Here is a 27,819-nt window from a genome sequence, read left to right as displayed (position 1 = left end):
TTACTCTAACTTTCACTTGATCTATTCCAAAGAATCAAACTTTTTTCTGCCCATGTGTTTTTATATATGATTTTCCCTCTGTTCCCGTGGGCTTGCCAGGTGGCTCTAGTGGTAAGAAACCTGCTGGCCGATGCAGGAGACGTAAGAGATGCGGGTTCGATCCCCGGGTCGGGAAGGTCCCCTGGAGGAAGGCGTGGCAACCCACTCCAGGACTCCTGCCTGGAGAATCCAGTGGACACAGGAGCCTGGTGGGCTACAGTCCACAGGGTCACAAAGAGTCGGACAAGGCTGAGCGACTTAGCATGCACTCAGTTCATGGTGCTCCTCCTCTTAAATCATTGCTTGTACAACTCTAAACTCCGTTGTGAAAAAGCAAGTAAAACTGTTTAAATGTTTCCTACCTTCAGAGGTTCGGAAGTTCACACAAGGAAGCTGAACTAATCCACCTACCATTTTCTAGATTCTAAACAGCAGTGCATCAGGACAAAGAGTGTTGAGGGTAAAAGAAGAAGCAAGCTCTGAAGTTCAGCGGGGTGGAGCAGGAGGACACCGTGTGCAGGGATGAAGGGACGCTTCTGTTGTTTTCTGGGCGGGGCAGGTGTGATGCAGTCACGAAACCTGTCCCCAAGCCACTATATGCAGCTGAAGAAGTCTCTCTTCTTGACCCTGCGTCAGAAGGCGACTTGTGTTTGGCCCACTGAAGAGTTTTGTCTGGCTAAAAGTTGAAAATCAGGAAAGGAGTACGTCAAAGCTGCATATTGTCACCCTGCTTACTTAACTTACATGCAGAGTACATATGCGAAATGCGGGGCTGGATGAAGCACAAGCTGGAATCAAGATTGCCAGGAGAAATAGCAATAACCTCAGGTATGCAGATGACACCAGCCTTATGGCAGAAAGCGAAGAAGAACTAAAGAGCCTCTTGATGAAAGTGAAAGAGGAGTGAAAAAGTTGGCTTACAACTCCACATTCAAAAATGAAGATCATGGCATCTGGTCCCATCACTTCAGGGCAAATAGATGGGGAAACAATGTAAACAGTGACAGACCTTATTTTTCTGGGCTCTAAAATCACTGCAGATGGTGACTGCAGTCATGAAATTAAAAGATGCTTGCTCCTTGGAAGAAAAGCGATGACCAACCTAGACAGCATATTCAAAAGCAGAGGCATTACTTTGCCAACAAAGGTCCATCCAATCAAAGCTATTGTTTTTCCAGTAGTCATGTATGGATGTGAAAGTTGGACTATAAAGAAAGCTGAGCGCCGAAGAATTGATGCTTTTGAACTGTGGTGTTGGAGAAGACTCTTGAGAGTCCCTTGGACTGCAAGGAGATCCAACCAGTCTATTCTAAAGGAAGTCAGTCCTGAAAATTCATTGGAAGGACTGATGCTAAAGCTGAAACTTCAATACTTTGGCCACCTGATGTGAAGCACTGACTCACTGGAAAAGACCCTGCTGCAGGGAGAGACTGATGGCAAGAGGAGAAGGGGACGACAGAGGATGAGATGGCTGGATGGCATCATTGATTCAATGGACATGAGTCTGAGAAAGCTCTGGGAGTTGGTGACGGACAGCGAGGCCTGGTGTGCTGCAGTCCATGGAGTTGTAAAGAGTCGGACACGACTGAGTGACTGAACTGAACTGAGAAGTTGAGAAAGTTGCTGTTGTCTTTTTTTTTTTTTTTCTGCTCCTCCCTCCATGGGATTCTCCAGGCAAGAGTACTGGAGTGGGTTGCCATTTCCTTCTCCTGCTGTTGTCTTTTTAAGATTCATTTATTTATCAAACATTTATTGAGCATCTACCATTTACTGAGGTACTTTTCATAATGTTAACTATACAGCAGGGACCAAGCACAGAAAAATATTCAAAGTTCCTACCCTTTTGGAATCTACAGTCATGTGGAAGACAGGTAACAAACAAGAAAAATGTGTAGTGCATTAGATCCTGATACGTGCTAAAAACAAAGCCAAGGGGGAAAGCAAGGGTGTGAGTCTGTGTGTGTGTGGCTACAGGTTTAGAAAGTGTGGCCAAGGAAGGCCTCACGGAGAAGGTGACATTTCAGAAAAGGGTTGGAAGGGATGAATGGGTCACAGAAATACCTGAGGAAAGAGCATTCCAGGCAAGGGAACAGCAAGGGTGAAGGTCTTGATGAGGTAGTGAGTTGGGATATTTGAGCAAAACTGGCAGGAGGCCACTGTGGCTGCAGAGATGATGTCAGAGAGCCTCACGGGGCACTGGGAGAACTCCGGCTTTCACTCTGAGTGAGACGGGAAGCCAGAGGCTTGTGAGCAGAGGAGCAACATGATCTGACTTGTGCTTCAGTAAATAGATCCCTCCGGCTGTAAGAGAGAAAGCATGGGTGGAAAAAAACGTGGGAGACTACGGCAGTAATCCTGGAGAGAGATGATGGCGGTTTGGGCTACAGTAGTGCAACAGGAAATCACTAACAAGTGATCAGATTCTGAATATATTTTTAGGGAAGAGCCAACAGGATTTCCAGATGGATTAGATGTGGGTTTTGAAAGGAAGAGAGGGGTCAAGGGCAACTAAAAAGTTTCTGGCTTAAGCAAGTGGAAGAAAGGAGTTGCCAACATTCAAAATGAGGAGGCTTAACAATCCACACTTCCATCTTCCCTCAAAACACTAGAAGATGCGGTCAACGGTCTATCTGCGCTTTTCACAAGACGAAAGTCAGCTGGAGTTGGGAAGCAGCTGGTCCCTGGAGAGGGGCCACTGGCCCTTTGGTGCATATAGGTCTTACTCCCTGTTTTCTTCAACCTGGCTTTTTGTATGAGCAGCTGTTTGGGCCAGCCTGACTGCTGCAGATAGCTTGGGTTTGGGACCTCTGCCCGAAGTTGTCTCACAACTCTACTGTCACAAAAATACACTGTAAACTTGCCCATAATTCTGACTGAAGAAAGTGAAGTTTTGAGAAAGTATTTATTTAAAAACAGGGTATAAACAGCACACCTCTTATTCTAGCTTTCCCCTCCACTAGTGATTTGATAGCAACCTGGGACAGAGGTCTACCCTCTGTCTCTCTTCTCAGTGAAAAGAGAAGAAAATCCTCTTCTGCATATTCTGACTTCAAGTCTAAATGCCACTCACTTGACTGTCTGTGGCTCCAGTGCCCAGCAGTGACTCTGGTTCATATGGTTCTGCACCATACCAGGTCAAGTACCACATCTCACTCTACCCATAAATTACAATTTCAAAGTGATCATAATTCAGAATTTGACCATAAAAGAGTAAGATTTATTTAAATGCATCAATATGATCTTTGCTCAATGCAGCATACATTTATAAGGCCTCCTCATGTTTAAGACACGTTATGAATATTTTCTCTTTATTTGTAAATTAGATTCACCATAAACATGTTCTATGATGATTACCTATTTCACTCAGTTCAGTTCAGTCGATCAGTCGTGTCTGACTCTTTGTGACCCTGTGGACTGCAGCACGCCAGGCCTCCCTGTCCATCACCAGCTCCCCGAGTTTACTCAGATTCCTATCTATGAAACTGGCTTAGCATAAAGCGCCTGGTGACACAGTCTCTGCACAAGACCCGCTGTGTTTCCCTTTAGCAAATAAAAACAAGGTGAGCCCAAGCATCTTGTTTTGCTTTATCTATCAGGAAGCTCAGAGCTAAATGTAATGTCCAACAATAATTGAAACAATAATACTAACTTAAGTACAACATTTTCCCCTTTCCTTCATATTCATCCTAATGGTTTTAGTTTTAGCTGCTCAGTTCTAAGCACTTTTTGACTCTCAGTTCAGTTCAGTTCAATCGCTCAGTCGTGTCCGACTCTTTGCGACCCCATGAATTGCAGCACACCAGGCCTCCCTGTCCATCACAAACTCCTGGAGTTTGCTCAAACTATGCCCATCGAGTCGGTGATGCCATCCAGCCATCTCATCCTCTGTCGTCTCCTTCTCCTCCTGCCCCCAATCCCTCCCAGGGTCAGGATCTTTTCCAAAGTGTCAACTCTTCGCATGAGGTAGCCAAAGTATTGGAGTTTCAGCTTCAGCATCAGTCCTTCCAACGAACACCCAGGACTGATCTCCTTTAGGATGGACTGGTTGGATCTCCTTGCAGTCCAAGGGACTCTCAAGAGTTTACTCCAACACCACAGTTCAGAAGCATCAATTTTTCGGCGCTCAGCTTTCTTCACAGTTCAACTCTCACATCCATGCATGACCACTGGAAAAACCATAGCCTTGACCAGACGGACCTTTGTTGGCAAAGTAATGTCTCTGCTTTTTAATATGCTATCTAGGTTGGTCATAACTTTCCTTCCAAGGAGTAAGCGTCTTTTAATTTCATGGCTGCAGTCACCATCTGCAGTGATTTTGGAGCCCCCAAAAATAAAGTCTGACACTGTTTCCACATCTATTTCCCATGAGGTGATGGGACCAGATGCCATGATCTTAGTTTTCTGAATATTAAGCTTTAAGCCAACTTTTTCCCTCTCCTCTTTCACTTTCATCAAGAGGCTTTTTAGTTCGTCTTCACTTTCTGCCATTTTGACTCTAGGCAACACCAAATCTTTCCTGATAGGGGGTGGGGCAGGAGGGAAGCACTGGAAGGAAGGGTGGGGAAAAGGAAAGTGATTAAAAAAAACTTTCCTATTTGATATTAGAAAAGTCAGCATATATAAGTTTGTGAAAGAGATCAAATAATATAAACCTCACTGCCCTGCCTCAACCCCAAAGCAGCTTTGTCTCACAAAAGCAGTCCTGAACAGGCCAGGGCTGTAGATTGGGGAGGAGGGTAAGTCCTGCCAGGAAAATTCTTCCCCACAGCCTCTCTCTCTCTTACCTAATTATGGTCATTTAGACACAGAAACAATAAATCTCATGACACGGATTAACTCCCTATAATAAAGAAGGATCATTTTTGATATCAAGGAGAATTTAAAGAAAAACATGTGCTAATCAGTAACCCCAAAACTATGGGTAACATAAGTGTCAAGACAGATACTTTGTGGTAATAAATCAAAATGCACTTTATAAAGCTGCATTCGGCCAGCAGAAGGACAAGCACAACAAAGGGCTTGGATATCAGTTCTCCTCTGGTGTCACCGGAGAACTGTGGCTTGGGAGTCAGGACACCCAGCTCAGCTTCCATTTAGTCTCGTGGCCTTGCAGAAGTCCTGTAACCAGGCCAGGTCTTGTCTGTAAAATGAAGAGAGTGTGAAGAGCATAGACACAGAAGTTTTCCTACCTTACAGCACCACTTATAACATTTGGTCCCTTTGTTTAACTCAGGGACGAGCCCACACATGCTGAATGCTGGAGGCTAGAACTTCACCAGAGTACAGGGCACAGAAGCGACACGCAGGCCTTGCTGACCCTTCTGTCACCAGCACCCAGCTCTCTGAGAAGGAGATTAAGTCCGTCCCCCTTCCAGTAGCAGCGGAAAGGGTCCGATACCCGGGGACACGCAGCCGGGGCCTCCGGGCAGGTTCTTACCCTCCCTGGGCTCTGTAGAAGGCTATTCTCCACTGAACCCCCTGCAACTTCTTCCAACTGTTTAAAGAGTGGTGTTTGCTCCCAAGGCTGGTAATGCCTGTTGAACTTTCAGTTACATAATTTAATCAAATATTATGTAATTTGATGAAACATGACAGTGAAAGGCAGAGTTGTTTTCCACACAGACTACACGTAGTAATTGAGAAGACCTGATAAAGGCACATCACTTAAAATGGCTATCAAGGCAGATATAGGTCAGACAATTCTACAAGAATGGAAAACGCATTGTAAAAACCTAGGATTCTTTCTAAAGCCTTTTCCTACTTTACAAAATTGGTATGGGAAGCCACAGAAAATGCAATCAGTAAGGTATAATTAATGCGAGGAAAATGTTAGGAAATTATAATCAGCAGATCTATAATTGAAGAAAAGGTCTTGACCCTACATCAAGGTTTCTACTACAATGGAAAAAAGAATAAGAACCATGGAGAAATGCTACCAAACCCCCACGTTCTTATTTAAAACCAGATGAAATAAGCAATGACGACACTGAAAGAGCTTTCCAGTAAGTGGCTATGGAGGGAGAGGGAAAGGGGAAGACTGGCTTAGGGTCATGGGAAGCTGGGGCAGACAGACACACAGACACTACTTTTGACAGTCTGGCATGTCCTTGATCCACTTCTTCAGAGAGTCACAGGTTCATCTCTACCACCTTTCCAAGTAAAGATTTCTTCAACTAGAAACCTTAGTAGATTTTAGTTAAAAGTTATTAACTGTAAAAAGTGAGTAACTAAACTCTGCCCCTGCATTCTCAAGATTTAAAATTATATATTTGATAAATTAATGAGTAATAATGTTAGTTGAATTTACTTGGGAAAGGAGCATTGAGAACAAGAACCCCAGATGCTTTGGTTTGTAAGAGTAAGACATGCGGAGTGTGAGTAGTCCTAGGTAGAAATAATAGTTTTCAACAGCAAGACCAGGCCTATAATTTTCTGCAGCACACTATGACATCATGGTTTACATGAGGCCAACTCCATAAATCAAGATTTACCTAATTAGAGATTCTTCTGCAGATCTATTCAATACATCATTAGAGCAAATAATTAAAACTGCCTAGGCAATAATACAAGCCAGATCTGTTTACAAAAACGTTCTTTTCCCCCCAAAAAACTCTTTTAGTTTCACCACCACTTACAGACCTTTCACATTTAGTAAATTATAGACTTAGAGCATTTCTTTTAGTCTGACTTCACTTTCAAGGAATTCTTCAATTAACTTTACATTGCTTTAAGCTGTTCATCCAACGAGAAAACAATCTGTGGCTTCTGACTCCTTTGCGTGCCAATGGCTGCCATCCATGTTTGACTTTCAGACACACTGTCTCTTGAGAGCCAGGCTCTGTTTGCATAAAACCAGTCAGTTGTCATAGCATTCTGACAAGCACTATAGAAAAACAAGGAACAGTACTCCAGAGTGGCTACCCTGGGAGAACTACCAGTGCAAAGCTAACTGCATGGGGGACGCACAGGACAGCCACACCCAACCACCTGGCCCGAGCCAGAAGGTAACACGTACTGCACTTTCAGCTGTGAACTTTCCATTTCCAGGCGTCATCTCTTTATCATCAATTCCTTCTTGTCCCTTCTCCTCTTCTTTCAAAATGGATAAAACACCAGAAACTCATGGAAAAGTGTGGTTACTCTAAGAGGCAAAAATGCCAGTGGTGATCGAGGAAGCAAGAGATTGTGCTGCCTTTCCAATGGTTACAGTGCGTCTAGTGTCAGATCATCAGCCAGATACAAGTTAGAAACAAAGCAGAAACAGGAGCTCAGAGGTGGGACCTTAGTCGCAAACTTTGAATTTTCTGAGTCTGGTAGAGCACCTCAATCTTCTTTGTTTCTTAAGGCTCACTCACTGATGCTTTTTTTAAAAAGAAGTACAAAAATAACAATTGGACAGTGGAAGATAACCATGGGAACAAATGAAAACAAATGATGATCATTGAAGAAAAAAGACCTTTAGGCTTTCTACCCATTACAGCTGACTCAGGCAGCATGGAATCTCTCTCTTTCCTTCCCCCTGGGTTTTGGCAGTTTCTCCATGTTCCTCACCTATGTCTGTCCTATGGAAGCACCCGTGAAGCCAACAGAATGATGTTTTGAAGGACTCTTGAGTACTCAGGCTCAGTGTAAGAGGCACAGGAGATTCCCCTCCCCCCAGTCAGGCTCAGTGCTGTTCCCCTAACAGGATGTGCAACTGTAGAAACTGCAGGCCTTTCCACAGCCACAGAACGAACATTCCGGCAGAGCCAGGCCCACCAGCATGCAGGCAGAGCCAGAGGAACAAGAGAGAATGCACAGGCCCGGTGAAGCCAGTGGCTGACAGTGGGCTTGGCCCTGGTTCACCATGGGCTGATGAGGGATGGGAGGACCTATGAAAGTCTACTCCTCAGAGCAGAACAGCACCTGACCCCCCTTAACGTTACTGCTACTGAACCTGAATCAAAAGACCTGTAGGACTCCTGGTAGGACTCCCGAGGTACCCGAAGTTATTCTAATAGCATTCTTTCCCCTTGGTCTTCCCTCTCTATTTTTATTTAAAATCCCCACGTGAATTTGATTATGTTTAGTTTGCAAGCTATTACAGCTTCTCTGTAGGAAAAGAGGATGGGTAGAACTATGTCTGTCTCATGTCTGCTCTCTTTCTCTCACCTTCTGAAAGGGACCAATACAGACACATATACACACACACATACAGAGCTAGCACCCAAGCTATACTTCCTTCTGCATTAAAAATGATAAGAGTTTTATAAAGTATCAGATTTTTTTTTCTTTAACTTACAAATAATCGTATCTATAGAATTATCTTTATGTCTGTTCTGAGATTTTAAAAATACAAACCAAAGATATCTGATATACTAATTTGTTCAAACTGTTGCTTAATGGACGGCCAGCACTTTTCTAAAGTAGGGTCATAATGCAGATCTTGCTTCAAACTCGAGAGCTCAAGAGAGCTCCTCTCCAACCACTTTGTTTTCTCTAATACTTAGACTCTTCAAATAAAACAAAATGTTCTACAAATTTTCTTTGAAATGAGGCAATCCTGAAATTTGGAAAAGGGTTCCTTTTCTCTTGAAGCTTCTTGCTTAATCTTGTGTACCATTAGCTTACTTCTGGAAGTAAAGGTGGTTGAGATGCCTAACTTGGAAGGAACAAATGAATCAAAAGGGATAGAGTTGAGGGTATAAACATATTACATCCCATTTCTTGGAAACTCCAAAGCATAAAGAACTTACTACGTTAAGGAGAGCTCTAGAGCACGCCACCAGTACGTCAAGTACTTGTAACAGCTTTGTTTGGTCCCCAGGAAAAGCAGTGGCAAGGGCTGACTGTTCTGGATTTCTAGGCGAGAGCAGTGAGCTGGGGAATTCTGCATTGGCATCTGAGGTCTAGGCAATCGACAGGCCTTGAAAAATAGAGCATATTGATACAAAGAAAACCCCATTACCTTCTAATAAAACAGCTCTTCGTAAGTAAATAGCAATACATTTAGTGACTTAGTAAGTTTTAAGTCATTAAAAAAAAACAGTTTTAAAACACTTTAAAACTTATGTGCAAAAAATGTTATCAGTTACTCTTCAACTCTAACCTGATGTCCCCCTTGGTGAGAGACAGATGAGAGAGGCTCCTCTTTTAATTTACATGTTTATGTCTTTTAGGCCTTGGCAAAGACACCACCCCATCTGCAGTTCTCAAAAAAGAATGGCCAAAACAATGTTGGGCCTCACAAACTCCGTATCAGACCTTCAAAATACTGCAGAGCTTCATAAATCAATTCTGTTTCTTTGCCAATGGCATCTAACTTCCTTTGGAAATTCAGGGGCCAAAGAGAAAATATTTTGGCTTTCTAGTGTAAATTTTCACAGATTTTGAACTTACAGTTTCTGGCTATAAAGCTGTCTTTCACCAAGAAGCCACGATACTAGATCATTAAGTGAGATGATTCCGCTTTTAGAAAATCTGCAAATGATTTAAGATTTACTTGAAGAATAGAAAAGTGAATTGCAAAGAATTGTCTGAAATAGAGAAGAGGGTGTAGGAGCAAATAAGATATATGAGGATACAAGGTTTTTGAAAGGTTGCATGGGGAAATGAAGACATCAAACGCCACGATTTCAGAAAATAAAAATTACAAGGTACATGATATGCTAGCAAAGTTATCCATTATAGTAAGGCTTTCCAGGAAATAAGAAAACCTGTATGGCTGTTACCCAGGGGGTGATTACTGAATCAGAGATATTACTCAGAAAATAAAACTGCATATAATACACAGGCATCTCAAGCCAGCCTCCTTGTACCACACTCCCCCTGCCCTTAATCTCACACTAGCCACTTCCTCTAACTGAGACAACAAAACAAAACAAAAAACACTGTAGCTTTCTGAGATTTATGCATAAATTCCAAGTGAATTTAAAAAAAATGAAAATAATCCATGAAATCAGATGACAATATGATGAAAATTCTCTTACTCTTTAAGGCTGTGATAACAGCTTGAAAGAAAGATTATACTCCCACAGAATATAAATGGCACTCTTACACCCTCATGTGTTTACCTTTATATCATTTAAAAAGAGAAGACTTAAATAGAAAAGGGGTGGAAAGAGACATTCAAACATTACAGTTAAGAAATCTAGAAATAATTTCAGAGAAAAACGGGTCGTTAAGTAGACCAAAATACAAAAACGGCAGATGACCCGTGACTCAGGTTTCTTTATTAATTGACTCTTCAGAAAAGACCTCAGTACACGTGTTGCTCGTTACACAAAGTACATACAGAGGAATTTCATTTTTCAGTTACTGTGGTGCTTCTTGCTCTCATATGGTAAGGTGGGTGTGGGTGTCAGGTGGATTTGAGCATACAAATAGGACAGAGGGTTAAAGAGGATACAAAGGTGCTGAAGAGATGCGAGGCGCTAACCAACAGTTAGCAGTGACCGGTGATACAATAGCAGTACCGTCATGATTAACATGAGGGCTTCCCTCGTGACTCAGCGATAAAGAACCCGCCTGCCAATGCAGGAGATGCAGGTTCAATCCCTTGGTGGGGAAGATCCCTCGGAGAAGGAAATGGCAACCCACTCCAGTATTCTTGCCTGGGAAATCCCATGGACAGAGGAGCCTGGTGGGCTGCAGTCCATGTGGTTGCAAGAGCTGGACACGACTTAGCGACTAAACAACAGCAGCATGATTAACATACGTTAAAAAGCTCATCTAGCTTTTTTTTTTTATTGTTCTAAACCATATCAGACCCTCAGAATCCTTTGCTGATCTAACATGTTAGTTCTTTCAGCTCTGTATAATATATAGACTGAGTTCGACTTTTCCCCAGAACTTGCTTCATTTTCAGCTTAACTGGTATTCAGAGCCATAAGATTTTTAAAATAGTCTGTAAATACTGCTTTTTAATGATAGATATTCTCAGGACATATCATTTTGACAAAGGAGAAAATCAAAATGAACCTCTTAAAGGAGCCTTTTTAAAAATGGAAGTGTATTTGATTTATAATATTATATTCATTTCAGGTGGACAGCATAGTAATTCAGTATTTTGGGAGATTATACTCCAGTATAGGCTATTACAAGATAGGAATAGTTATAATTCCTTGTATATAAAGTATATCCACGTTGCGCAACTATTTCATATACAACAGTTTGTATCTGTTAATCTCATACTTCTAATTTGTCTCTCCCCCAAAAGCCTTTATTAAGAATATACACACACAGTCTCACAAACTGTGAATTTGAAAAATGAATACAAACTCACTTAAAAGTCTCCACTGTAGCTCAAAATTAAAAGAAGTCTCAGGGAAATATGAAATGGTTCATAAGGAAGATGTGGACTATAATAACTTGATGAGAACACTAGGATTAATATTTTAGACACAAGTAATGCTCACTTGGTCCTTGGATAACAAAGGCCAAGGTGTTGTAAAACCTGAGTCTGTTTCTAGAAGCACTATTAAGAAAGGGAATAAAGGAAATGTGTGCTTCATAAACTCATAGCAACATTTCACATAAAACACCTCAAACGATTCAAGAAATAAGCAAAAGGATAAAAAGGAGCCTTGAACAAGCATAATCTACAAATTTCATGGAATTTACATATACTAGAGAGCCTCTTAAGTCTGGGCTTAATTTATATGCATATTTGTATGAACGATTATTTTAGCTTCACACTCACAGAAGGTTAGAAGTACAGACTAGTGAGGAAGGTTCAGAGAGTTACCCTCACAGGAATATGCCAGTCTTCATACCGACAGTCCCAAAACACAGCAATCTGAAGCTGTGTAGTATAGTGGTAAAAAGATCTATGTTTCCAAAAGCGGCTAGGAGGGCCATCACACATAGGGGGTGCTAAATAAACACAAGCTGAAATGAACTGAATTATGACCTTGAGATATCAAAAAAAGTTTAACTATGGTTAGTGTATGTTCTTTTAAGGCACATGAAGGGCAATATTTTAGAAAAATTTTCATCTAAATCAGTTAAAATAATATGCATACTCTTGAAATGGCAACCCACTACAGTATTTTTGCCTGGAAAATTCCACGGACAGAGGAGCCCATGTGGTCACAACAGTCAGACATGACTTAGCGACTAAACCACCACCAATGTGGCTGACATTATTTTACATTTATGGTACCTCCTCTCACCTATCAGATACTCAGTGAGTGACTCCTGTGACCTGGCAGTAAGACAACTGTCATAGACACAGAAACGAACAAAAGGAGACATCTCTAAACATGCGGCTTTGGCCCAGTGAGCGTAAGAGCCCATTTCTCTAATGTCAGTCATAGCTGCAGCAAATTTTACTTCAATAATCTCAGCATTCAGTTTCAAGGACCATTAGAATTCCAGAAGCAATGCACTTGAGATTGAGAATACTTTAAAAATATTTTTCAAATGTTTAGAAATAACTTATTTCTAAACACAAAGAATATGGTCATTCCATTTTCTATTAAATTTAATTTCAAATATTTTCCATATATAATTTATTGATCTTGACGTGGGACTGCTATCAAAATCTGCTTGGAGTGGAGTGAAAGTTACTCAGTCGTGTCTGACTCTTTGTGACCCCATGGACTTTACAGTCCATGGAATTCTCCAGGCCAGAATACTGCAGTGGATAACCTTTCCCTTCTCCAGGGGATCTTCCCAACCCAGGGATCAAACCCAGGTCTCCCTCATTGCAAGAGGATTCTTTACCAGCTGAGCCTCAAGGGAAGCCCCAAAATCTGCTTAGTGGATACAGAAATCAATCCACCACTGGTGTTTTAGTCTCGATAAGAGTAGATAAATCAACTCATTTCATAATTATCAGCCATATACATCTTCCCCCCCCCACCGCGGGCAGTTTAGCTGAGCTGAAACTGAACTGAGTGTCTACTTCATGAGTGCATACTTACTTTGGCATGGGGTGGGGAATCTGGAGTCCTCTTTAAGCATAGAACTTCTCCCAGTCTTCACAGTATTAGGAAGGATTCTTATCACTGGATGCTCTAACCCTTTGCTAAGTGACACATATTCTTCAAAAGGCTTCTGTTTTTCTCTAAAGCTATAACACTGGAATTTTCTCTGGATGACCAATCTCTTTGGAAATGCAAAAATAATTTTCTTGGTTTTAGGCTTTTAATAATATTAATGAGAAACCAGAGAGATTCTCAGCAAAGAAAAAGGGGAAACAGCATTGAAATTAATTTATATTTATACAACTCATATCTAGCAGACTTTATGAATGGTTGACAAGATAGTAATTCTACCAATCTTCTTTCTAATAAAGGGACCAGACAGAATTTTTAGATATTTTATCTTTTTGAAATATAGAAGATAAATGAAGATGTTAAAAATTCAACTTAGGTATAGAATCAACCAACATTTTGGTTTTGCTTAAATTGTTTTTTGAATACTTTGAGTTAAATCCATTCCTGCTCCTCACCTAACATTCCTCTCACAGAGGTTTTCAAAACACATCTAATTTAGGTACATGCTTATTGATAGGGAATGACCAGAATCTCAATATGAGAAAGAATCCACACAAAAGGATATGCTGAACGTAATGTAGCTATGACTAAAATGGGAAGTTCTCCATTAAAAAATTCCAGCATTGCAGGCCAATATCACTAATGAACATAGATGCAAAAATCCTCAACAAAATTTTAGCAAACAGTATCCAACAACACATTAAAAACAGCATATATCATGATCAAGTGGGCTTTATCCCAGGGTTACAAATATTCCTTAATATATGCAAAGCAATCAATGTGATTGAAAAAGAAATAAAAGAAGGCAAAGTGGTTGTTTGAGGAGGCTTTGCAAATAGCTGAGAAAAGAGAAGTGATAGGCAAGGAAGAAAGAGAAAGATATACCCAACTGAATGCAGAGTTTCAGAGAATAGCAAAGAGAGATAAGAAAGCCTTCTTAAGTGAACAATGTGAAGAAACAGAGGAAAACAACAGAATGGGAAAGACTAGCGATTTCTTCAAGAAAATTAGAGATATCAAGGGAACATTTATTGTAAGAATAGGCATGATAAAGGACAGAAACAGTAAGGACCTAACAGAAGCAGAAGGGATTAAGAAAATGTGGCAAGAAAAGACAGAAGAACTATACAAAAAAGCTCTTAATGACCCGGATAACTATGATGATGTAGTCACTCACCAAGAGCTAGACATCCTGGAGTGTGAAGTCAAGTGGGCTTTAGGAAGCATTACTATGAACAAAGCCAGCAGAGGTGACAGAAATCCAGGCGAGCTACTTAAAATCCTTAAAAAAATATGATGCTGTCAAAGTGCTGCACTCAATATGTTGGCAAATTTGCAAAACTCAGCAGTGGCCAAAAGACTGGAAAAGGTGTTTTCACTCCAATCCCAAAGAAGAGCAATGCCAAAGAATGTTCAACTACTGCACAACTGTGCTCATTTCACATGTGATCAAGATATTGCTCAAAATCCTTCAAGCTAGGCTTCAGCAGAATGCAAACCAAGAACTTCCAGATGTACAGCTGGATTTAAAAAAGGTAGAGGAAGCAGAGCTCACACTGCCAACATTTGCTGAATCATAGAGAAAGCAAGGGAATTCCAGAAAAACAACTACTTCTGATTCACTAATTACACCAAAGTCTTCAACTGTGTGGATCACAACAAACTGTGGATAATTCTTAAAGACATGGGAATACCAGACCACTTTAGGTATCTCCTGAGAAACCTGCATGCAGGTCAGGAAGCGACAGTTAGACCCAGACATAGAACAACTGGTTCCAAATTGGGAAAACAGTAAGATAAAGGCTGTATATTGTCACCCTGCTTATTTAACTTATATGCAGAGTACGTCATGTAAAATGCCAAGCTGGATAAATCACAAACTGGAATCAAGACTACCAAGAGAAACATCAATAACCTCAGATATGCAGATGAGACCACCCTAATGGCAGAAAGCAAAGAGGAACTAAACAGCCTCTTGACAAGGATGAAAAAGAAGAGTGAAAAAGATGGCTTAAAACTCAATATTCAAAAAATGAAGATCATGGCATTCAGTCCCATCACTTTATGGCAAATAGAAGGGGAAAAAGTGGAAGCAGTGACAGATCTTTTCTTGGGCTCCAAAATCACTGCAGCCATAAAATTAAGATGCTTGCTTCCTGGAAGGAAAGTTATTACAAACCTAGACAGTGTATTAAAAAGCAGAGACATCACTTTGCCGACAAAGGTCCACATAGTCAGTTGCCAACAAAGGTTGGTATAGTCAAAGCTGTGGTTTTTCCAGTAGTCATGTACGGATGTGAGAGCTGAATCCTCAAGAAGGCTGAGCACCAAAGAATTGATGCTTTCAAATTGTGGTGCTGGAAAAGACTCTTGAGAGTCCCTTGGGTTGAAAGATCAAACCAGACAATCCTAAAGGAAATCAACCCTGAATATTCATTGGAAGGACTGATTTGAAGCTGAAGTTCCAATACTTTGGTCATCTGATGAGAAGAGATGACTCACTGGAAAAGACCCTGAGTCTGGGAAGGACTAAGGGCAGAAGGAGAAGGGGGTGACAGAGGAAGAGATGGCTGGATGGCATTACTAACTCGATGGACATGAGTTTCAGCAAACTCCAGGAGATGGTAAAGGAGAGGGAAGCCTTGTGTGCTGCAGTCCATGGGTTGCAAAGAGTTGGACATGACTTGGAAAGTAAACAACAACATATTCACAAATTGAAAGATAAAAAACCATAAGATCATCTCAATAGATGCAGAGAAAGTTTTTGACAAAATTCAACACTCATTTATGATAAAAACACTCCAGAAAGTAGGCATAGAAGGAATATAGCTCAACATAATGAAGGCCATATACGACAAACCCACAGCAAACATTATTCTCAATGGTAAACAAGTGAAAGCATTTCCTCTAAAATCAGGAACAAGACGAGGGTGCCCACTCTCACCACTATTATTCAACATAGTTTTGGAAGTCCTAGCCAGAGCAATCAGAGAAGAAAAAGAAATAAAAGGAATCCAGACTGGAAAAGAAGACGTAAAACTCTTACTGTTTGCAGATGATATGATACTATACATAGAAAACCCTAAAGATGCCACCAGAAAATTACTAGAGCTAATCAATGAGTATAGTAAAGTGGGAGGATATAAAATTGATACATGGAAATCCCTTGCATTCCTATACACTAACAATGAAAAATCAGAAAGTCACCTCTGTGCCACAGAATCCTGGTTTTATGCTTCTAAAATTATATGTTTGTTCCTTCTACTTAATAATAATGTTTTAAAATGAAACAGATTCTGAAGACTTACAATTCTGATTCAAAAGAAAAGCTCTCTGATGATACAGAATGACTTTCCCAAGATGTCGATCAACATTTTGAGGAATGTCAGATTTTCACCAAATATAATCAAGAAACTACAGGTCTAAAACTCAACTGAATTGTCTGAAGTAAGCCCAATCTTTTCCAAATACAATTAAATATAATAACTCTTTCAATTCCTGAAGTTATAATGAGCAAAATTGATGAAAGTAGTTATAAAGATGTAGGTTTCTTTCAACAGTGGGGTTTTTTTTTGACATAGAAATAATCTTTAGTTGTTTGCCTTTTCACTTATTTCCTAGTTCTTCTCCCTTTCTCTCTCTCTCTCTCTCAAATTTTTTTGTCCTTAAGACAGAGCATATTCTAAAGGTCAATGTTGTGGGAAAACACAAATTGAGAAATCACAAAAACCAAACTTCATATCATTTGATAAAAATAGTAATACTTTACCAAATGGAAAATTCCATCAAATGAAATGTCTTTCCAATCAGATGACTTACCTAAAAAACAAAAGTGTTAGAAGAAAGTGAGCATTTAGTATTGTATTCAACCCTCAGTAGACTAGAGTTAAAAAACATGGCAGTTATCTTAAACTGATGGACTATCCAAAACTAATAGAAAGTATACCAGGTCAGGAAACACCAATTCCTTCAGAAAAGTCATTAATGTTAGAAAGGAAATGCCAAACAGGGAGCAAAAGCAATGAAGAAAGGGAGTGGTATCTACTTTCAAATCACTTGACTCATATATATTTTAAGAGGTCAGTTTTGGAAAATGTGGACACATATGTGTATAAATGCCATAGCTAAACTGTGACGGTATCGGCATGTTACTTTCTCTCCCAAGACTTCTGGTTACTGTCTTAAAGAGAGACTGTCAAAGCTACAAACTTTCAAAAAATTTCACCTCCTATGACTCAAGAAAATGGTGCCACTGTATCAAGTGCTACTGTAGTTTCCTCTGTTGATTTTCTTTCCCTCTTAACACTTAGATGTTTTGGGTGTTTGCTTTTTTATTTTCCAAAGCGAACACTGATGTTCATGAAAGGTGCCAGATTAACAACCAGGGGAAATTAAGAGCTTGCTCTATCGAGAGAAAAGGCTCAGTGTAGCTGAGGTGATGAAAGCTTCCCCTACACTGTGCTTGCCTATGTGTGCTAGCTCTGACCCATGGTCACCCCAGCGCTCCAGTGTTCACGGTCCATTAATGCCTTTGATTACTCACATTGCTAACAGGGGCAGGCAATCTTGTTCCTGCTTTTAATGCTATCATTATTGTTACCACTACCGTGAGGTCTAACTATGTGGAAATTTATATCAGCCATCATTTTGTTTTAGGATAACAGAAAAATAAACTGCAGATGAATCTTGTATTCTTAACTAAATTGCAGGTTTGGTTAAAAATCCCGTAATTTCTTCAAACAAAAGTGAAAGTCCTGACTGGTCAAACTGAAACAGGTCTTGCTAAATTCAGTCACCTGCACTCAATCTGAACTCCCACTCAGGGGCATCCTAATATCTAAAGGCCACAGATCTTTTATTTTTCTTTTGAGTCTACCATAAGCCAGTCAACTCTATTACTCATTAGCAACTATGGTAAAGGTTTGGTGGATGTTGAGGCTAAAACTGTCATTATATATGAGAACTGGAAATCACTGTCAGCCAAATAGAAAAAAAACACCTTTTCCTTGTATTTATGGGTAGGTGTTCCAGGTTTCTGGATGGTCTGAACATTTGTAATCATTGATTATTAATTAACCTTCCCTCTGCCCAGGGATCTGTGAGTCATTCTGCTCCCTCCAGTCAGTTCCCCAGCAGCTGTTTATTTTGTGCTGGCACTTTCTGTGTTACCCTCTTTTTTATGCAAAACATAAGGGCCAGAGCAAGATCACAGTGCTGCTTCTATCTAGACTTCATAACAATAAGGGAGGCAAAGCTAACTAGCACACACAAGATATGAATGTAGCAATGAACTACAACATTGAATGCTGCTAACAGACAATTATTGGGAATGATCGCAGTATTAATCCCATCGTTGCTCCGTCTTTGCCTTTCTGTCAAATTCTCTGTAGCTAGAGTAGATGTCCATTTTGACATGGCTAGCACTTCCTATAATTTCTAATCTCTAGAAGAGCTGAAGAATGAGAATTGCAGGGTACCAATGACTATGGCAAACACAGGGTAACTATTAGATGAAGGGTGTCCTAACTGCATCTCATATAGAAATCTTGAAAAAAAAAATTGGGAATTTTGTTTTTTCCTCTGCCATGCATAGCCTTTATCAAGTGAGTCCTTATGGCATTAAAACATTTGGCACTCACTCAAGTCTATGCTATTGCTGGCAGGGGATATAACTGGGAAGGAGGGGTGGAGTCGTTACCTTTATCAGGAAAGACCTTAACTTTATGGAAAAGCTCTTTCCTCCCCATTGCTTAAGTAGCTTTACTTAAAGAAAGACTTAAACCCAGATATGAGAAGAGAGATTATCTTCAAGAGCAGCAACAATTTATTGTAATTATGTTAGTACAAAGATTAGGAAGGTGGAAAATATTATGCTAGTGGATGAGAAGGGCAACACCCTGTTATATAGGGCCCATGGCAAGGTTGTGCTAGGAAAATCAGCTCTAACCCGAAGTCCCAGGGAGGCCTCAGTTGCCCAAACTGCAAGAAAGTAAGAACCTAACTACTTACAAAACCAATTAACCCACAGTAAAGTAGTAACCAATGGGTGGGGGCCATAAGAATCTGCTTACCAATAGATATGACTTGATATCTGCCTCTATTCCCTCAGAGGCCAGCTCTTGCCAACTCCCTACTGCTCCCAGATGACTCATACATCTCCTGTCCGCCCTCTATGACAAGCCATCACGGTGGCTGTCAAAGTAACAAGGTAACAAGGTCCATTTTGCCTGTAGGACACTCTAGCTTCCCTCAGTGAAGCACTGGTCTGATTTAAAGTACTTAGAGGTTGGCCTTGTATATCACTCAGTTGTGTCCGACTCTTTTCGATCCCATGTACTGTAGGCTGCCAGGCTCCTCTGTCCGTGGAATTCTCCAGGCAAGAATACTGGAGTGGGTAGCCATTCCCTTCTCCAGGGGATCTTCCCGACCCAGGGATGGAACCCAGGTCTCCTGTATTGCAGGCAAGTTCTTTACTGTCTGAGCCACCAAGGAAGCCCTGCAACAAGAGCAAAATCTGTATATATTCTGGGTCAATTCTAGGCTTACTGTGCCTCAGCCATCCAACTGAGTATATTTGTCCCTAATTGCATACTGGATGTCTCATTAGTTTCTCCTGACTGGACTTTTGCTTCCTTCATCATTTGATTTGTCTCATTGTACCAACTTTTTATGGTGGGAGATGTAGAAGCATAAATTTTCAGGATTTGGTATTTCACACAAAATGGATCAGTGAATACAGCTAAAACTTTTCTGTGGACAAGTCAGTCTACTCTCCATGGTCTTCTAGTTAAATGAAAATCTCAGGCAATAAGACATTTTGATTTTGGTAAGCAAAGATAAAAAAGCTAAACCTAAGAAACCCAAATTATCGACTCTCACGGTCATGAGGATAAAAACAGGAAAAGTAGTAAAGCCTTTAGAGCAGAAAACAACAGGTGATTTCTTCTTTCCCCCCATTACAGACATCTGACAGTAGGGTAACGGCTGCCAAGGGCACAAGAGACACAGCGAGTCAGAGAATTATAGGCCACAAGATGGTATAAACTTCATATGAAAAAATACTAGCTAAGGCACCACGAAAGTCAGTAAATACTGAAAAGGTAATTAAGATGATTATGCTCAGGTTATGAACAAAGAGTACATAAAATGAGACCAGACAAAAATACTTTAACAACAAGTCTGTGCTTTGTTTTGCTTCTCACAATGCACATTAGAGCTCAATTTTAACAGCTTGCAGAGGTTTAGTAATCAAACAGCTCAAGACAATGCATCACGGTTCTACCTAACAAGAACGCTTGCTCACTTTGGCTGACATGTTGCAATTATTAATTTGATTATCTGATGCTAAACAGAGTCAGGAACACTTGCTCTTAGCTTTAATTTCTTCGCTTAAGGAGCAAATTCTAGGAGTTATCATGCTAAGGGTTGAGTGCATTTAAAGTTGGAATTTTCTTACGGGAAGAGAAATTATAAGATAAACAAGCTGAATTCTCATCATTCCAAAGCCAAGTTTTAATAATATAAAATTAAAAGGGTAAAACTAAAATGTCTGGAATTTGGATGATGGATGCCATGACTATGTAGAATAAATATTATTTTAAAAGGAGCCTTTAGAGCAGAAAATTGTAGATGATTACCCCCTGAAAAGGGGTGAAAGGAGGGACTCAAACTGACCAATCTGTGGGTTGTTAAGGATGTTGATTACAAGGAACGAGGAAAGGAGTATGCTGCTGAATGTTTTCAAAGGAGCTACATAATTTGAAGAAACTTTGAGATTATTTAGGGAAATGACTTATAAAAAGGTAATAATCAAAGACAACAAAAGCAAAATTTAAAATAAGAGCCAAAGAACTGAGGAGGGTTGAGGAAGAGATTAGTTTGGGTTAGTTTCTGAGGCTATCAACAGGAGCAGTGGAATTGGAGCCAGTCTTTCTTATTGCCTCTACCCCTAGCACTTCCCCAAAACGCCTACATCCCATGTAGTTTACAACCACAACACACGATTTTATCCAAAGAGCTATGGCTAACGGCTTTCTGGCTTAATTAAGGCTTCAAGTCTCTTTAGAAACTAGAAATCTTGCTTCCCTCCTTTCTATAACTTATACAACTTCAATTCTATTTCCTATCAAATTGCTTTTCTCTGTTCCAGTATTATCCACTCCAGTTCTGGTGCATCAGGGTTGAAAAAGCCGTAGTGGAGGTGGGGATGAATGGGACACAGCTGGCTTGTGGAAAAGGACTGTGAGTAGGAAGCAGCTGTACTTTAGAGCAAGAAGAACAAAGAATCAGGATCTTCAAAGCGAAGGAAAGCTTCTCCCTCTGCTCTTCCCTCCTTTCGCCTCTTCCCCTTCTTGGGAAAAGACAGAAACTTTACAAAACATACAGTCTTTGTGAATTTGTAACAATCTTATTTTCTTCATACCCACATGTTTAATTTATTACTACTGCTAACATTTTACATGTAGTTTGTATTAACATTTTTCTCTTAAAGAGTTTCAAAGAGGTTTATAAATTTTCATTGAAACAAATATGCTTGGGTATATTTTTATATTAATAAAATTTAACTTTAGAGTAACGGGAATTCAGTCTGTTAAAATGTTACTTTTTAAGAATTTGGTTTATAATGCCACAGATATATTTCCTAGGTCAGTGGTTCTCACATTTTAGGCTTCATAAGAATCCTCAGGGGCACTTATTAAATGCATATTCTTGAGCCACATCTGATCATGGATTTATATTTAGTTGGTCTAGAGTGGAACCCTGGAATCTACATTTTTAATAAGATTATTAATTTTAACCTACATTTTAGTAAGATTATTTTAATAATCTACATTTTTAATAAGAGATTCTCATACACACAGTGGTGGGGGGGGTTGAGGGGCCCCCAGAGGCCCTGTCCTCATTGGGGCATCCTGGCCTCCCAGCTTCAAGTTTTCCAAGGCAGCCTGTTTCTTAGGGGCAGTAGTCAAGCAAGCAATCTCCTCTAGTCCACACAGAACATTGAGTCAAAAATACAAAGTGAGCAACCCGAGAGAAAGAAAATGACCAACAGCCAGATTTCACTTTTCACAATGCAAGGTGCTATTAGCTGCACAAACCCAGGACAGAAAGGGAGGTGTCCCCGCTTTAACTCCACTTCCTTGAATGTGATGAGGGTTGGTATTATGAATGAGCTGGTTTTCTATTCATGAGAGCTGAACCTTTACTGGCCTTCCAGCTGTGTATGCTGCATTCTGGCACCCCTTTCCCTAACCCAATGAGAGCCTTGCACAGCCAGCTTTGATTTCTCAAATTGCAAGCAAATTGGAACCTAACTACTTAGAAAAGCAATTGTGTGTGAGATCCAAAGTGCAGGGGGTAGAAAGCGACAAGAAGCGGCTTGTCAGCTCACACCAAAAACTCCCTGCCTCTGCTCCCCCCGGCTCAGTGCTTGCCCACCAGCACTACACGGGGAATCTCAGACAAACCCAGAAGCCAGGATTCTTCTTGAGGATACCATGTGCTTCTGCTTTTAACCTCCAAATCCTACATTTTAGGTACTACCATCAGCACCTCCTGTCCTCAGCTCTGTGACCCTGTGCCCTGACTCCCTGCTGGCCCATACCTTGCTGACGACTTTGCCCGACTGTTAGATGACGATGAACTCCTTGTGCTTCCCTGCTGGCGCCGTGGTAAACAACCCGCCTGCCAGTGCAGGGGACATGGGTTCGATCCCTGAGTCAGGAAGATCCCCTGGAAGAGCAAATGGCAATCCACTCCAGTATTCTTGCCTGGGAAATCCCACGGACAGAGGAGCCTGGTGGCCTACAGTCCAAGGAGGTGCAAAAGAGTCGGATACGACTTCATGACTAAACAACAATAACTCCTTGTATCTTGCTTCTGACCTTATGGCTGGTCACAATGACTCTCTCAAAGGTAACCAGTGGCTAAATTCAGTGGATTTTTCTTAATCCTCTCTCTCTCCACCACTGACCACTGTGTTGAGTGACCCCATCATACTTTTCCTTCCATTGATTCTCTTCCCTTGATTTCAGTGATGACAAAATTCTCTTGACAACACAGTTCTTTCATGGACATAGTGAGCATCTGATCTGCTTGGTATTAATCCTCCCAACCTGGCACAATACACAGAAAATGAAAGATATGTTTAGCCACCAATATGTACTATGTTGATGAGCCCAAGACAGTGTCAGCTCAACCTAAAGAAGAATTCCCTGCCTGATTATATGCAAGCCAATGTCAACCTAGAGGAGTTGCATTTTACTCGGGGTTTGGGTTTTTTAAATAATATGTAAGGAGAAAAAACAAACAAACAAGTTGTGTCAAAATTACTTTGAAAATACCCTAAGGAAGGCCCCATGCTGGAAGCCAATATACTGTCTTTCAGTAGGCCCCATCCATGTGGGGATGGGGTTGGTATACATTATTATGTCTTTGGTTGACTACAAAATGGAATAGTTGGCTTGTATTTAAGATGCAGGTTATACCAAACAGGACACTGAGCAAGGCAAGATACTCACCCTGCGAGAGAACACGGGACCAGACATGGACTGAGAAAAAACAATATACATCTCAGGTTCACTCCTGGGCACAGACTCATTGAATGTAACTTATACCTGAGTAGACTTGTCTGCAAAATGTAAATTATTATTCCTCCTCTTTTTATATTCATTTGCTGAGCAGGTATAGTTGAATCCATGCAAATTTAATGTTTGTATGCTACAACCCTACCAAATGACTTGAGTGGCTGGTTATTTTGGTAAATATACACATGCCTACTCTCTTGACTTCTAGTATCCCAAGGAAAAAGAACAGGGGTGGATACTAGATCAAGTATGAATATCAACCAGAGAGAACTGGATATTTTTCTGGCAAAAATTTTTTTGATTATATAAATAAAAGTCATTTGTTAAGTAGCAGGAAAAGTACTATATTTGGTGTCAAGAGACCAGGATTCCAATCCCAATTCTGACACACATTAGTTGAACTGGGCCAGTGTCCTCACCTCTAATCCGAGTACAAGTAGTAACTGCTTTGAGGTCTGCAAGAAAAAGCGTAGAGTATGCATCATAGTCACTGACACAGGTAGGTACTTGCTGTGGGTTTGTTCGCTGTGAATCTGTTGAACTGAAGCTGAGACAAAACAGCCACCTAAGGAAGAAAACCATCAGCAATAACACTATAGGGCACAGAGTAAGTGCTATGTAAGCATTTAACGATTCTTATTGAGAGATCACGCTGATCTGACCAAGTCAGTACGTAATTTTCCTATTCGAACATTCTTTTCTTTTTCTCCACATGGTCATCGGTACAAGTCCAGTTATGGCTTCATAAACATGGGCTCAAAACAAAAGTGCTTCTAATCAGATTTGGCAAGGAAAGGAGAGAAACATAGGGTGAGGTAAGTGTGAGGCTCCAGTGCTGGCCAACAGGGATGGCAGTGCCTCACACGTGAGTCACACGGACACAGAGCAGTACACCGCTAGAGATAATTCTCAGGTAAACGCCGCATGAGCCATAACGTCATCCCTCCTCGGCCCTTTCTTCATCAATCACGTCGCCTGGACTCTGATGCAACCCAGCAAGAATGTCTGATTTGCAGACAGTAGAAAGAGCCTTAGAACACACACATACTCATCACGGAGAGCAATATGAACCCAAGCTAAAGCTTCTGGCATTTCCTTTTGTTTAAATCATGCTTTAGAGGGGAAGTCTTATGGGTGGGATGTGTAACTACAGGTTAAGCCATCTGGTCTGAAGGCCTCAAGGACTAGGCTTCATCATTTCAGACAAGTCACTCCATGTCTCTAGCCCCTTTCCACATCTGTACAATTAGATGATCATCAAGGTCCCTCCCAGTTCTGTGATTTCATCATTAAAAATCCAGGCCAATCACACCCATACAATAGGCAGATAAACATTTAGCTGTATAAGTCAGCTTTATTCGTTCTCAGCCAGACAGGTCATTCAAATATTTGGCTACCTCCATCAACATTCTGAAATACTGAAAGAGTGTGTAGCTATGTACAAATCTTGTTAAAGCACAGAAAAACTGGTGGGTAGGAACTGGTGGTTCAGAAAATATGAATGTTCATACCTGAGGTAATGTGCTTTGTCGCTTAGTTGTGTCCAACTCTTTGTGACCCCATGGACAGGGGAGCCTGGCCGGGAATTCTCCAGGCAAGAATACTGGAGTGGGTTGCCATGCCCTCCTCCAGGGGATCTTTCCAACCCAGCAATCAAAGCCTGTTTCCCGCATTGCGGGTGGATTCTTTACCACATGAGCCAGCAGGGAAGCCCAAGAACACGAGTGGGTAGTCTATCCCTTCTCGAGGGGCTCTTCCCGACCCAGGGATCGAACCAGGCTTACCTGCATTGCAGGTGGATTCTTTACCAGCTGAGCTACTAGGGAGGTCCCCCAAATCACATAAATGTAAAAGTAAATGCCCCTCAGGGGATATAATGCATTAACACCTACTTTTCTGTAGGGGCGATGGTTTAAACAAAAAAGAAGAGTCACAAGGGATGCAACAAGAAACAGGGGTACAAAATGGGCAGTCTAGCTTCCAGATAATTCAGATTTAAAAGAGATGTTATAACCCTAACTCTAAACCAAATGCAGGGCCAGTAAGTACACGATTTAGTCAGGAGCTATCGGTTTGTAAGCTCACACACCGCCAGTCCAGAGGCGGCGCTCACTAGCAACCAGGAGGACCTGGTGAGCCTGTCCCACCACAATGCTTTCCATCATGGTGCCACGTCCTTCCAAACTGACCAGTGCAAACACTTTAAGACCTATCGCTGCAAGATTTTCAACGGAATCTCCAGAGAGGCGCATTTTCAACAAACTTGATCTGGGGGGAAGTGGACAAGCTCAGTGAAGAAAGAACCCGAAGACCTTCCCTGCAGCCGACACTGTGTGGGGCCCACCCTGCATGCTGAGTGTGGGGTGGGTGCGGGGCGCTGCACCTGGAGCAGCGTTCAATGAAGCACCCGGCCCTGTAACTGTTCAGCCAAATGATTTATGAGGCTCGGCAGCGAAGACAGGGCAGGCTGGTCTAAATTCAAAGGCTCCAACCTACAGGTATTTTGAAAACTTTGGGCACATCTGTAAACAAGTACTGTCCTCCTTGGGAGGGGAGAGAGTAGGAAAGGAGAAGATGTGACCTGCCTGACAGGAAAATGGGACCCAGCTAGACAGAACATGCCTCCCAACCCCTTTCCTATCCTATCACTCACCCATCCTCTGGCAGACTTCCCTGCTACAGAAAGCGGACAGACATATACAGTCAATTCTTTCTTTAGCTAGAAATGTAAAACCTCAGAACCATCAACACATTCTTACCCACTGGGCTCCTGTGGCTTATTCTGATTGTTTTCTGATTGTATAATATTTTTAATCAGCTGGGGCAGAAATCAACCAACTTTCCCCCCAAAGAACCAGACAGTAAATATTTGAGATTTTGTGGGTTCTGTGATTTCTGTCACAATATTCACCTCTACCATTACAGTGTAGAAGCAGCTATAGATGATACGTAAATGAATGCGCACAGTTCATTACTTACAAACACAGGCAAAGGGTTAGACTTAGGCTGCATGGTTCACTGATCTTTGAACCAGTATGTTTCCAAAGAGCTAAACTGTGATAAACTGAGGAAGTACTACCAAACTTACCACCCTTAATATAATTTAAAGCTAAGACTCAATTTTCAGAGAACTCATTTTAAAATAACCTTCATTATTAGTAGGTACAGTAAGAACTCATTTTCAGGAAGTGTGTGTGTGTGTAAAATACAAGATGAATCAAGATAAGCTGAACACTTTCAATCATTCAGTAACTTAGGTTTTTTATTTTTACAAAATCATCAAGTTACCCTGACAGGTGTCTTGCCAAAGGGCAACTCCAGGCTTTAACTACATGTTTACATACATCACAGTTACTGAGTAATACATTTTTTAAAGTGTTCAGTTCTGTTTTATCCAGCTTGTATACTATTTGTGTACATATTATAAAATACTTTAAATGATAAACACTAAACTACAAACAATGGTTACTCCTGGAGAATGGGGGTTAGAAGTTTCACTTTTAGCAGTGTTGCTTGAATTTGTAACCACTATATACTACTTAGTGAATAAAAAGGTATTTTCTTTTTCTTTTATAAAGAAGTGGTCACAGTGGGTAATCTTTGGCATTGCAATTTATATCATCTACTGAAGGCCAACTGTGACTCTCTTCTAACAGTAGATGCCAATAAATATCCCAAGAAGTTCATAACTTAGCAACAGGGCCAGATAATAAACAACAAAAAAAATCCATAAATACGTAAGTTATTTTCAGATTATGGTAAATGTCCTGAGCCACAGGGTAAGGGAGGGGGCCCACAGAAAAGCTGACACTTAGGTAGAGACCTGAAGGAAAAGGAGGAGGCAGTCATGTGAGGTAAACTCCCAGCTAAGTGTCAGGTTTTCTGGCCTGAACCACATGCCAAATCCTGGTTAAACAGTAAAAGCAACTGGGGCACTTTCAGAAAACACTGATGCCCAGGCACTGCTGCAGGCCAGTAACTCTCTGGAGGTGGGGTCAGGTATTGCTTTTCCTTTTTTTAAAGCCAGGACTGAGAACTGCTGTTCTAGAGTCTAGACACCTCTATGTCAGCAAGAGCAGAGGCCTTCAGAGATTAGCGCAAACAACAGTATGGGTGAAACTCACCTGGCAACCTTTAGAATGGTGTGGGTGTTTTTCTGCTTTGTTTTAACCTATCAAGATTAACTGGATACATTGTTCAGCCATGTGATGAAG

At 40.9% G+C, this 27,819-nt stretch overlaps 2 protein-coding genes and 1 long non-coding RNA gene across 4 annotated transcripts in view; 1 reads left to right on the top strand and 2 right to left on the bottom strand.

The window, feature by feature from the left end:
* CMSS1 (cms1 ribosomal small subunit homolog) overlaps window positions 1–27,819 on the bottom strand; it is a 372,626-nt gene that overhangs the window by 149,759 nt on the left and 195,048 nt on the right. The window contains exon 2 of one of the 2 annotated variants that reach the window (XM_043448745.1): window positions 8,775–8,944. The exons of the other annotated variant lie outside the window; for it this stretch is intronic. The gene's annotated coding sequence lies outside the window, so the exon portion shown is untranslated. The remainder of the gene's footprint in view (window positions 1–8,774; window positions 8,945–27,819) is intronic. 2 annotated transcript variants of the gene reach the window in all.
* FILIP1L (filamin A interacting protein 1 like) overlaps window positions 1–27,819 on the top strand; it is a 293,470-nt gene that overhangs the window by 82,233 nt on the left and 183,418 nt on the right. The window lies entirely within an intron of this gene.
* Window positions 13,087–19,928, bottom strand: LOC122428701. Its single transcript, XR_006265796.1, has 3 exons — window positions 19,091–19,928; window positions 16,789–16,838; window positions 13,087–13,128 (listed from the first exon to the last, which is right to left on the bottom strand). It is a non-coding gene; the product is annotated as an uncharacterized LOC122428701 (long non-coding RNA).

The sequence above is a fragment of the Cervus canadensis genome, chromosome 27, assembly GCF_019320065.1.
Source record: "Cervus canadensis isolate Bull #8, Minnesota chromosome 27, ASM1932006v1, whole genome shotgun sequence".
NCBI classification, from domain to species: Eukaryota; Metazoa; Chordata; class Mammalia; order Artiodactyla; family Cervidae; genus Cervus; species Cervus canadensis.
This window is presented reverse-complemented; position numbering and strand designations above follow the sequence as displayed.